The following is an 11,328-nucleotide window of genomic DNA, read 5'->3' as shown; positions in this document are numbered from 1 at the left end:
AGGAATGATGCTAAAGCTGAAACTCCAGTACTTTGGCCACCTCATGCGAAGAGTTGACTCATTGGAAAAGACTCTGATGCTGGGATGGATTGGGGGAAGGAGAAGGGGATGACAGAGGATGAGATGGCTGGATGGCATCACTGACTTGATGGACACGAGTTTGAGTGAACTCCAGCAGTCGGTGACGGACAGGGAGGCCTGGCGTGCTGTGATTCATGGGGTCGCAAAGAGTCGGACACGACTGAGCGACTGAACTGAACTGAACTGAACTGAGTACTTGTAATATGTGGCCATGTAAGATAAAAGGATTTTAAATTATGCAGAGAAAGGGTGGAAATATTAAATTTTAAATAGACTTAAATTGAGTATGTCTCAATATTAAGAATAACTACTAAAGACACAGAAAGAGATTATGAGACTTCCAGACTAGTAGAGAGAAGCTGAAGGGAATATTCTCTGACTCTCCTCAAGGGCAACGCTAACTCTCCTCTGCCTTTGCAGCTCACACCGCCACTTGAGAGAGCCAGCCAGGGAATCTGCTGCTCCTGGTCCCCCAGCTGAGGCAGTGGGGGTGGGGGCAAGGTCATGCTGTTTTAACAGTGTCTTTGGATTCAGAACAGGCACACCTCTTTCATGTGGCTGACTGATGCCACTACTGAGAGGTCCCATGACCGCAAAGATTATCTCTGTATTAAAAGCAAATAGAGAATTCTGATTTCCCAAATGGCACCTACAGCATAACTCTCAGGATGAGATTAACTTGCAATAAAAAAAAAAAAAAAGAATATGATGTCCTCCACTATATACACCTACACACACACACACACACACACACACACACGAATGCACAAAGAAACCACCCCACAGCACCCCAAAGGTATAATCTGTATGGCACCATGTGGGCAGAAATGGGTGTGTGAGCGAAGCCAGCACAGAAGGTGTCTCCAAACACTTACTCACCCTCCCACTGCGTTCCAAAAACACTGTGCTGTGTTCACAGCTTTGAAACTGTAATTAACACTGTTACTCAGGGGAGAGTAGGTCCTGAGCATTTTAACAGGACGTGCTAGAAACAGATCCCAACCCCAGTGAGCCGTGCTTTACCCAAAGGATAGACCAAGTGCGGCCACCACTTCCTGTTCTCCTGGGATTCTGGAGCCCAGCGTGGTGTGGGCTCGTCCTTTGACTTCTGCTGTCCTGTTGTCATACCCCTCCATCAGATTTGAAAATTAAACCCCACAGAGGATAGCTCTAAGCAATACCATGGTGAAACCCCAGAAGTCTATGTAAATGCCTAGATTCTAATGCTTTCTGGCTTTCTGCTCAAACTTCACCAGCCACTCTCACGGTTTTGGGATTTAGAAGAGCAGTATCCCACTGAGTTGGCTATGCTTAGTTATCCAGGCTTGTAATGCTCACTGAATGGGAGATGGGTTGCTGGGGCAAGAAGGAGCAAGCAGATGGAGAAGATGCTGGACTAGTGTCCCAAAGAACCATCTTGCCCAGGTTGGGAGGCTAGCTTCTGTTCTAGAGCAAAGAAGGCGTGGGGTGAGGAGGTAACTACAAAGGATGATAAGCTGTTGCAAATACTTCCTGGTTCTGGCTGGACTCCAGAGGGGATGTGTTAGCTTCTTCTTTCTTGCGGCTCTTCACAGCCATTCAAACACCCTGGTCAGGATTTTCTTGTGAGCTAAACAAAGGTATTTTAGCTTAACTCTCACACATGGGAGGCAGCGTTCCCAGAGTTGGGCCATTACTTGTACCTTAAGCTATAGGCAACATCCTTTTAGTGATGAACTTGTAGCAAAAGCAACAGAATACAAAGGTTAAAGTAAAAGAAGCATCCAATATGGAGTCAGGTTTGCTCGTCACTGTTACAGCTGCTTTCAGCCTGTGAGCTGAGGGACGCCATGGAGCTCTTCTTGGCCCCAGATAGCTCATGTAAGTCTGCCATGATGCCTGAAATCCCATGGGAAGCCATAGTTTTTCCTTAGGAGGGGGCAACACATAAAAGTGTTCACATTAGACAGCAACATCAGTTCAGTTCAGTTCAGTTTGGTCGCTCAGTCATATCCAACTCTGTGCCCCATGGACCGCAGCACGCCAGACCTCCCTGTCCATCACCAACTCCCAGAGTCCACCCAAACTCATGTCCATCATGTCAGTGATGCCATCCAACCATCTCATCCTCTATCGTCCCCTTCTCCTGCTGCCTTCAATCTATCCTAGCATCAGGGTCTTTTCTAATGAGTTTTCTCTTCTCATCAAGTGGCCAAAGTATTGGAGTTTCAGCTTCGCATCAGTCTTTCCAATGAACACCCAGGACTGATGTCCTTTAGGATGGGCTGGTTGGATCTCCTTGCAGTCCAAGGGACTCTCAAGAGTCTTCTCCAACACCTCAGTTCAAAAGCATCAATTCTTTGGCACTCAGCTTTCTTTATAGTCCAACTCTCACATCCATACATGACTACTGGAAAAACCATAGCCTTGACTAGATGGAGCTTTGTTGGCAACATGCTGCTGCTGCTAAGTCACTTCAGTCATGTCCGACTCTGTGTGACCCCATAGACAGCAGCCCACCAGGCTCCGCCGTCCCTGGGATTCTCCAGGCAAGAACACTAGAGTGGGTTGCCATTTCCTTCTCCAATGCATGAAAGTGAAAAGTGAAAGTGAAGTCGCTCAATCGTGTCCGACTCTTAGTGACCCCATGGGCCACGGCCCACCAGGCTCCTCCATCCATGGGGTTTTCCAGGCAAGAGTACTGGAGTGGGGTGCCATCGCCTTCTCCTGTTGGCAACAGAGAACTGGGCAAATTTGGGTGAAGGGACATAAAGGTCCAGAACAGGAGATGCAGCTGAGCAGGACAGGACAGAACCCCAAGCCCTGAGAATGGGAAGGAGGCTGGGCGAGCCAGAGGGAGAGGTGGGGAGGGCGAGACGTTAAACAAGGCAGACTTCAGTCACTTGGTTCTTCTACACAAAACTAGAATGGAAGGATAGAGTAACAATGGCAAATACTGGGGAGAATGCGGGCCAAATTACAAACCTTTGCCCTGAACAGCTGCTTTATGTGAAGAAGTGAGGATTGTATTATTTTTATCTTAAAACAAATACAGATTTGCTTTGGGGTTAATGGCAAAATCCAGGTGACTTTTTTTATTGAAATATGGTTGATTTACAATGTCTCGGGAGTACAGCACACTGATTCAGTTATTTATCTATATACTCAAGTGTGGATGTATAGATATAAGCTATGCTGTGCTGTACTTAGTCACTCAGTCGTGTCCGACTCTTTGCGACCCCATGGACTGTAACCCACCAGGCTCCTCTGTCCATGGGGATTCTCCAGGCAAGAATACTGGAGTGGGTGGCCACGCCCTTCTCCAGGGGATCTTCCGGACCCAGGGATTGAACCTAGGTTTTCTGCATTGCAGGCAGATTCTTTATGGTCTGAGCCACGAGGGAAGCCCAGATATTAGCTACACTTGTACCTATAAATATAGATTTTTTCAACTCCTTTTACCTTATAGGTCATGATAAGATATTGAATATGCAGGAGGTCCCTGTTTATTTTTTCAAGACTTTACTTTTTAAAGCAGTTTTATGTTTGCAGAAAACTTGAGAGAAAGGCAACATAGAGACCTTGCTTGTTCCTCCTGCCCCCCTCGCTCTCAGCATCCTGCCCCCCTGCACACACTACCCCCCTCGCTCTCAGCACCCTTCCCCTTTATATACAGCGCAACAATTCAAACTGTAATCTGAAGGTGGACGGGGGTGAGGATGTGACACTTGTTGACAGTAAGTTGGGGAATGTCTTCCAACAGACACCCTTCAAACTCCAGTCCCCACCCCTGAAAAACGGTTCCCAGGGCACAGACGTGATCATTTGCAGTATATGATACCTGCTGAGCCACGTTCCCTGGAACCACCTTCTGAATTCCACAGACAGCCTCGCTGCTGGCCTCTCAGCCTGTTTGTCTATTTTGTGTGTAGTAGACGACAATGGCACCCCACTCCAGTAACTTGCCTGGAAAGTCCCATTGACGAAGGAGCGTGGTAGGCTGCAGTCCATGGGGTCATGAAGAGTTGGACACGACTGAGTGACTTTACTTTCACTTTTCACTTTCATGCATTGGAGAAGGCAATGGCAACCCACTCCAGTGTTCTTGCCTGGAGAATCCCAGGGATGGGGGAGCCTGGTGGGCTGCCGTCTATGGGGTCGCACGGAGTCGGACACGACTGAAGCGACTTAGCAGCAGCAGCAGCAGCAGTAGCAGCAGTATCATCATCTCTGCATCCACTATTTCAAAGGGAGACTCCAATTGCAAATGTTCTGCTTGCGATGGGCCTCCTGGGTGGTGACCTGGACTCGGGTTTTCTCAGCTCGGTCACCTCCTCTCCTCCTATTGCGAGTCACTGTAACACCTGGAAAAGCTGCTTGCCGGTGAGCTTCATGGATAGGAAACCAAGAAGCCTTGTGTTGGGAAATCAGGATCAGAACACAGCTCAGTGCTAACACAGGTGCTTTTCGATCGAAGCTCTTCAGACGTTTTTTTCTGATCGAAACCTTAGCAGGGATTATAAAACCACAGGAAGCCCACTGTGAGCTCGCACAGGGTCTGAATGCGGGGCTTGGAACACAACCCACCTCTGTCAGAGCCGTTTGGAATCTTCCGCTTCTTCTTTCGGAAGTGCTGGACATCGTCCATGCTTACTCAGTATACCGTATCTAAAGACGTGCTCAGAAGTATTTGAGCTAACTGTTTCTAAACACAGCTCTCCTTTGCCTGGAAAGTTTAACGCATGCAATTTTGTCTTTCAGTTCCTCTTTCTGCTATTCAAAGGCTGCGTGGTTGGGAGAGTGGAAATACATGGTGTAGAAGGGATTAGAAGACCTGTTGTTAAGTCCCTTAATGTGTCTCTTGGCAGCTGTGTGACTGTAAATGGATCGGATTCTCTCTTGGAATTTTGTTTTTCTCATTTAGAGGATGGGGATACGAACTGCTGGGTCACTAGTCCCATAGGGCTGCTGAAAGGATCAGACGAGATCATGACCCACAGAACCCGTGGGAACGTCAGGACCCATTCTGATAGGTGAGACCTCATTGTTTGTGACCCACGTGTTTCCATCCCATCTCATTTCCCAAACTCGTCATGAGCTACCGCTTCGTCTCCTACTTTCGCTAGCTTGCCTATTCTTAACTGGTTGAAGGAAGATAGCATGTCCAGACGCTGTGACTCCCAGCTATGCTTTTTACTATCTAGCAACCTTGGACCATGATGTAACCTTTCTGAGGTTGTCACCAGGAATGGGAATCATAATAGTGTAGAGTTGCAAAGATGACAAGCAGCAGGCACTTAATATATAATAACAATAGTAACATAATTACTTATTATTTGGATGCCCTTTCTCTCCACCTCTGTTCACAGGTATTTCATGAGGGTCTCAAAAGATGGCCTGAATCCTGCAATTTAAAGCCCTCTCTCAAGGGATCTGGGACACCTCCCATTGGCACTGTATTCAAATGGTATTAACAGGCAGACTCTTTCATAGATACAGGACTATTCAGGTTATCTGTTTCATCTTGAGGGCTTCCCCAGTGGCTCAGTGGTAAAGAATCTGCCTGTAATGCAAGAGACACGTGGGTTTGATCTCTGAGTCGGAAAGGTCCTCTGGAGGAGGGCATGGCAACCCACTCCAGTATTCTGGCCTGGAGAATCCCATGGACAGAGGAGCCTGGCGGGCTACAGTCCATGGGGTCACAAAGAATCGGACACGACTGGGCGAGTAACACACACATTTCTTCTTGAGGAATTTAGTGGTGAAAATACTCTTAGAAAACATGTAGCAAAATGGTTCTCAAAATTTAGGGGACATCAGAATCCCCACAGCCTAGCCACAGACACTGTTGAAACAAAGATTATAGTGGAGAAAATTGTACGCAGTATTAATATTTTTCTTTCCTCCAAATTCCTATTTCATGAAGTATAAAAATGTCACTTAACTCATAGACCCACTTTGGTGAAAAGACAGAAATCTTGTTAAGAAAACTATTTGTTGAAATGTGTAATTAATAAAGCACCATCTGTGACATTCAGTGTTCTTTGCACGAGCTATGACTAGGCCATTTTTTCTGCTTTGGGGGACAGATGGGAAAGAGGAAAGGGTGAAACCAAGCAGAAGTGTGGCGTGAACTATCTGATCGGTTGCATATGTGGTGCAGCCGAGAAAGTTGTATCTATTATCTAGTGTCAATATATTCATTTTCACACTCTTCCTAGAAAACTTGATTTAAAATCTATATCCAAAATAAATAAATAAAATCTACATCCAACTCTGTGTTCTCCAACTGATCCTAAACATTGTCTCCAAATCAATTCCTACAAAACACCTGCTTGCTTGGCAACCCTCAGGTGAAACTTACACTCCTTAACTTTCGATTCAGAGCTTTCTACATGCTGGTCCTTCCTGAGCCTCCAAACCCAGCTCTCATGACCAGCATGCTACTGCCCAGCTCCCATCCAGCCAAGTTCACGTTCTTATGGCCCCCAAGGCCCGGCCTGGGATGTCTTGCCACAGCCTCTCTCTCCTCTCTGGCTCTCAAAATCCTACTGACCCTTCATGCAGGGATTTTTTCCATTCGCTCTCAGTCCTTGTCTAGGATTGACATATATATACCACCATGTGCAAAATGAGATCAAACCAGTCAAAATTTAGGGGACGTCAGAATCCCCAGAGCTTCCCTGGTGGCTCAGATGGTAAAGCGTCTGCCTGCAATGTGGGATACCCAGGTTAGATCTCTGGGTTGGGAAGATCCTCTGGAGAAGGAAATGGCAACCCACTCCAGTACTCTTGCCTGGAAAATTCCATGGACAGAGGAGTCTGATGGGCTACAGTCCATGGGTTACAAAGAGTTGGACACGACTGAGCAACTTCACAAGCCACAAGAATCCCCAAGGAGATCCAACCAGTCCATCCTAAAGGAAATCAACCCAGAATATCCATTGGAAGGACTGTTGCGGAAGGTGAAGTACCAATACTTTGGCCGCCTGATGTGAAGAGCTGACTCGTTGGAAAAGACCCTGACGCTGGGAAAGATTGAAGGCAAAAGGAGATGAGGGTGGCAGAGGATGAGATGGTTAGCATCACCAACTCAATGGACATGCATTTGAGAAAACTCCGGGAGATAGTGAAAGATAGGGAGGCCTGGCGTGCTGCAGTCCATAGGGTCTCAGAGGTTCAGACACGACATAAGTGACTGAACAACAGCAGCAACAGTGTGTAAAATCGAAAGCTGGTGGGGAGCTGCTGTAGAGCACAGGGAGCTCAGCTAGTTGCTCTGTGATGACTTCGGTGGGTGGGATGGGGGTGGTGAGGTGGGAGGGAAATGCAGGAGGGAGGGCATATATATATCCATGTAGCTGATTCACTCTGCAAAGCAGAAATGGACACGACATTGTAAAGCAATTACACTCCAATAAAAAGTAAATAACTGTAAAAAAAACACAACTCTGGATTTGCTAATGAGAGTCGTTAGTGACCTCAGCGAGAGCTGCTTAGTAGGGGTGGGAGTTGAAGCCAGACTGAAGCGGGTCAGGAAACACAGGGACGATGAGGAAGCAGGCAATAAGCATCATCTGCCCTGTGACGCTGTTCTGACAAAGGGAGGAAGGCAGTGCTATAAAGGGGCGGGCTTAAAGGCGCTGGTTTTGCTTGTTTTAAACAGGGAATGAGAGACACACTTCAGTAGAGAGAAAATGCTGGCGCCCGGCATTTGAAACTTGAGTTTCAAACACTGGAAGAGGGTCTATCTTCTCTGATTTGAAGCAGGAAAGATTGTCCTTCCCAGTATCTAAGTGTGACTTTTTCTTCACTAGGACAGCATGGCTGCTTTCTGCGAGAGTTCCCGTCATCTGTGCTGTGTTCTGTGCTGAGTCACTTCAGTTGTGTCCAGCTGTTTATGACCCCGTGGACCGCAGTCCACCAAGCTCCTCTGTCCATGGGGTTCTCCAGGCAAGAACACTGGAGTGGGTTGCCATGCCTCCTCCAGGGGATCTGCTGACCCAGGAATGGAACCCAAGTCTCTTCTGTCTCCTGCCTGGGCGGCAGGTTCTTTATCACTAGTGCTGTTGACATGACACCAATCACCTCCTCCTTATCAGTCAGGATTCGGCTAAGGGAAAGGGTCACGTTATAAGAAATACAGTCCTCTATTCACGTTTTATCACGCTGTAAGGAATAGAGTCCAGTTAAGTCACCAGGGAAGCCCAGGAACACTGGAGTGGGCAGCCTGTCCCTTTCCAGGGGATCTTCCCTACCCAGGAATTGAACCGAGGTCTCCTGCATTGCAGGCAGATTCTTTATCAACTGAGTCCTTAAGGATTACGATTTCATCTTTAATCCTTATTCTTTAATCTCAAGAGTTGGGCTTTAATATCAAGGATGTGAAATGGCAGCATCTGTCAAAAATGTTAAATTTTTAGTCAGCCAAAAATAGGACTAATGCCATCAACATGGAAGGATGTAAAACTGCAGTTATTTTCAAACTGATAAACTTTCCCCCTGATATCTGAGCCTAGGTAACTATTCTGGAACTCTGGAACATCTCCATGGACCATTTCAATCCACCTGCTCCCTAGAATTTGAAACCATCCAGGAGTGGCATTTTCCCTAATTTCTGCATTCATTTTTTTCCAAGGTTGAGTCCTCTTGCATCAGTTCTAAAATCTTTGCTGTTTTTCTGAATGCTTAAAATCAATCCCAGTTGAAAGCTCTTAATAGAAATCCCTCATTTTAATAAAGAGTTGGTGGTACATTAAAAGTAATGAGCTATCTTTTTAATGGCTGAGTAATACTCCATTGTGTATATGTACCACAGCCATTAAAAAGAATACATTTGAATCAGTTCTAATGAGGTGGATGAAACTGGAGCCTATTATACAGAGTGAAGTAAGCCAGAAAGAAAAACACCAATACAGTATACTAACGCATATATATGGAATTTAGAAAGATGGTAACAATAACCCTGTGTATGAGACGGCAAAAGAGACACTGATGTATAGATGAGTCTTATGGACTCTGTGGGAGAGGGAGAGGGTGGGGAGATTTGGGAGAATGGCATTAAAACATGTATAATATCATGTATGAAACGAGATGCCAGTCCAGGTTCGATGCACGGTACTGGATGCTTGGGGCTGGTGCACTGGGACGACCCAGAGGGAGGGTATGGGGAGGGAGGAGGGAGGAGGGTTCAGGATGGGGAACACAGGTATACCTGTGGCACATTCATTTCGATATTTGGCAAAACTAATACAATATTGTAAAGTTTAAAAATAAAATAAAATTTAAAAAAAAGGAAAATTCCCAGGAGAAATCACCAGTGCAAATAGAAAAATGAATAAATAAATAAAAACATTGTCACTATTGCCAGAAAATAAAAATAAAATAAAAGTAATGAGCTATCTTTATTAATTTTCCTATGTCTAGGCCATAAGTTATATCCTGATGGGGCTCCGATCCTGGCGAACACGTCAGAAACGTAACAGAGCCGCAGAGCCACAGGGGCTGGTTCAGACGGGACCCACCGAGAAGGAAGGACTTGTAACTTCAGCCATCCTTCAGTGCAGGCGGTCTTCTTGCCATATCTCATTTTCATCAGCTGGAAGCTCAATCATGTTAATTTTGGCTGAACAATTTATACATGGATTGGACATGTTTTTCATCACGGTAGAGGACAGTTGTTAACCTTCCTTATATAGCAGTGTTGGCATGGAAGCCAGAAGTTATGCAGCCCTGAGGTAATTTTGTTACAAAGATGTATGTAACCCCTGATGCAGTGTTATGTCATCATTCTGCCCTTAGCCGTCCTGAGTCATTCTTTGCACTGGTGTTCACACTGAATTAACATAAATTCAAGACAAAAAAATCTCTCCGTATCACTTCAGGAATACTGACGCATTCATTTTTTGCTGTGTTAATTTGTGGTTCAGTCACCCAGTTGTGTCTCTTTGTGACCCCATGGACTGCAGCACACCAGGCCTCCCCTCCCTCACCATCTCCCAAAGTTTGCCTAAGTTCATGTCCATTGCATCATGTCCATTGAATCCAGCCATCTCATCCTCTGATGCCTTCTTCTTCTGCCCTCTGTTTTTTCCAGCATCAGGGACTTTTCCAACGAGTCAGCTGTTCGCATCCAAAAACCAAAATACTGGAGTTTCAGCTTCAGCATCCGTCCTTCCAATGAGTATTTAGGGTTGATCTCCCTTAAGATTGACTGGTTTTATCTCCTTGCTGCCCAAGGGGCTCTCAGGAGTCTTCTCCAGCACCACAAACCGAAGGCATCGATTCTCTGGTGCTCTGCCTTCTTTACAGTCCAGCTCTCACAACTGTATGTGGCCACCGGGAAGACCATGCCTTGACTATGCAGACTTTTGTCACCAGAGCAATGTCTCTGCTTTTCAACACACTGTCTAGGTTTGTCCTATGACAAGCTATCTTTCCTGCCAAGAAGCAGTCATCTTCGATTTCAGGGCTGCAGTCAGCATCTGCAGTGATTTTGGAGCCGGAGAAGAGGGAATCTGTCACGACTTCCACATCTGTCCCCTCTGTTTGCCATGCAGTAGTGGTGCCGGATGCCGTGATCTTAGGTTTTTTAATACTTAGTTTTAAGCCCGCTCTTTCACTCTCCTCCTTCACGCTTATCAGGAGACTCTTTAGTTCCTCTTCACTTTCTGCCATTAGAGTGGTATCATCCGCATATCTGAGGCTGTTGATGTTTCTCCCAGCAGTCTTGATTCCAGCCTGTCGCTCATCCAGCCTGGCATTTCTCATGACGTGCTCAGTGTATAGGTTAAACAAACGGGGTGACAGCAGATAGCCTGTCATGCTCCTTTCTCAATCTTGAACCAATCACTTGTTCTATACAGGGTTCTAACTGTTGCTTCTTGACCTGCATATGGGTTTCTCAAGAGACATGTAGATGGTCTGGTATTCCCAGCTCTTTAACAGCTTTCCACAGTTTATTATGATCCACACACTCAAAGGCTTTGACGTAGTCGATGAAACAGAAGTAGATGTTTTTCTAGAATTCCCTAGCTTTCTCTATGATCCAGTGAATGTTGGCGATTCGATCTCTGGTTCCTCTTCCTTTTCTAACTCCAGCTTGGACATCTGGAAGTTCTTGGTTCACATAATGCTAAAGTCTAGTATGCAAGATTTTAAGCATGACCTTACTAGCATGGGAGATGAGTGCAATTGTCCGATGGTTAGCACATTCTTTAGTACTACTGTTCTTGGGAACTGGATGAGGATTGACCTTTTCCAGTCCTG

At 46.0% G+C, this 11,328-nt stretch overlaps 1 long non-coding RNA gene across 1 annotated transcript; it reads left to right on the top strand.

Moving 5' to 3' along the window:
- Positions 1–4,867: 4,867 nt before the first annotated feature.
- Positions 4,868–9,947, top strand: LOC133255081 (uncharacterized). The gene is made up of 2 exons (XR_009738867.1): positions 4,868–5,093; positions 9,487–9,947. It is a non-coding gene; the product is annotated as an uncharacterized LOC133255081 (long non-coding RNA).
- Positions 9,948–11,328: the final 1,381 nt, after the last annotated feature.

The sequence above is a fragment of the Bos javanicus genome, chromosome 10 (genome assembly GCF_032452875.1).
Source record: "Bos javanicus breed banteng chromosome 10, ARS-OSU_banteng_1.0, whole genome shotgun sequence".
NCBI lineage: Eukaryota > Metazoa > Chordata > Mammalia > Artiodactyla > Bovidae > Bos > Bos javanicus.
Note: the sequence above shows the minus strand (reverse complement) of the source record. Positions and strands in the feature narration are given on the sequence as shown.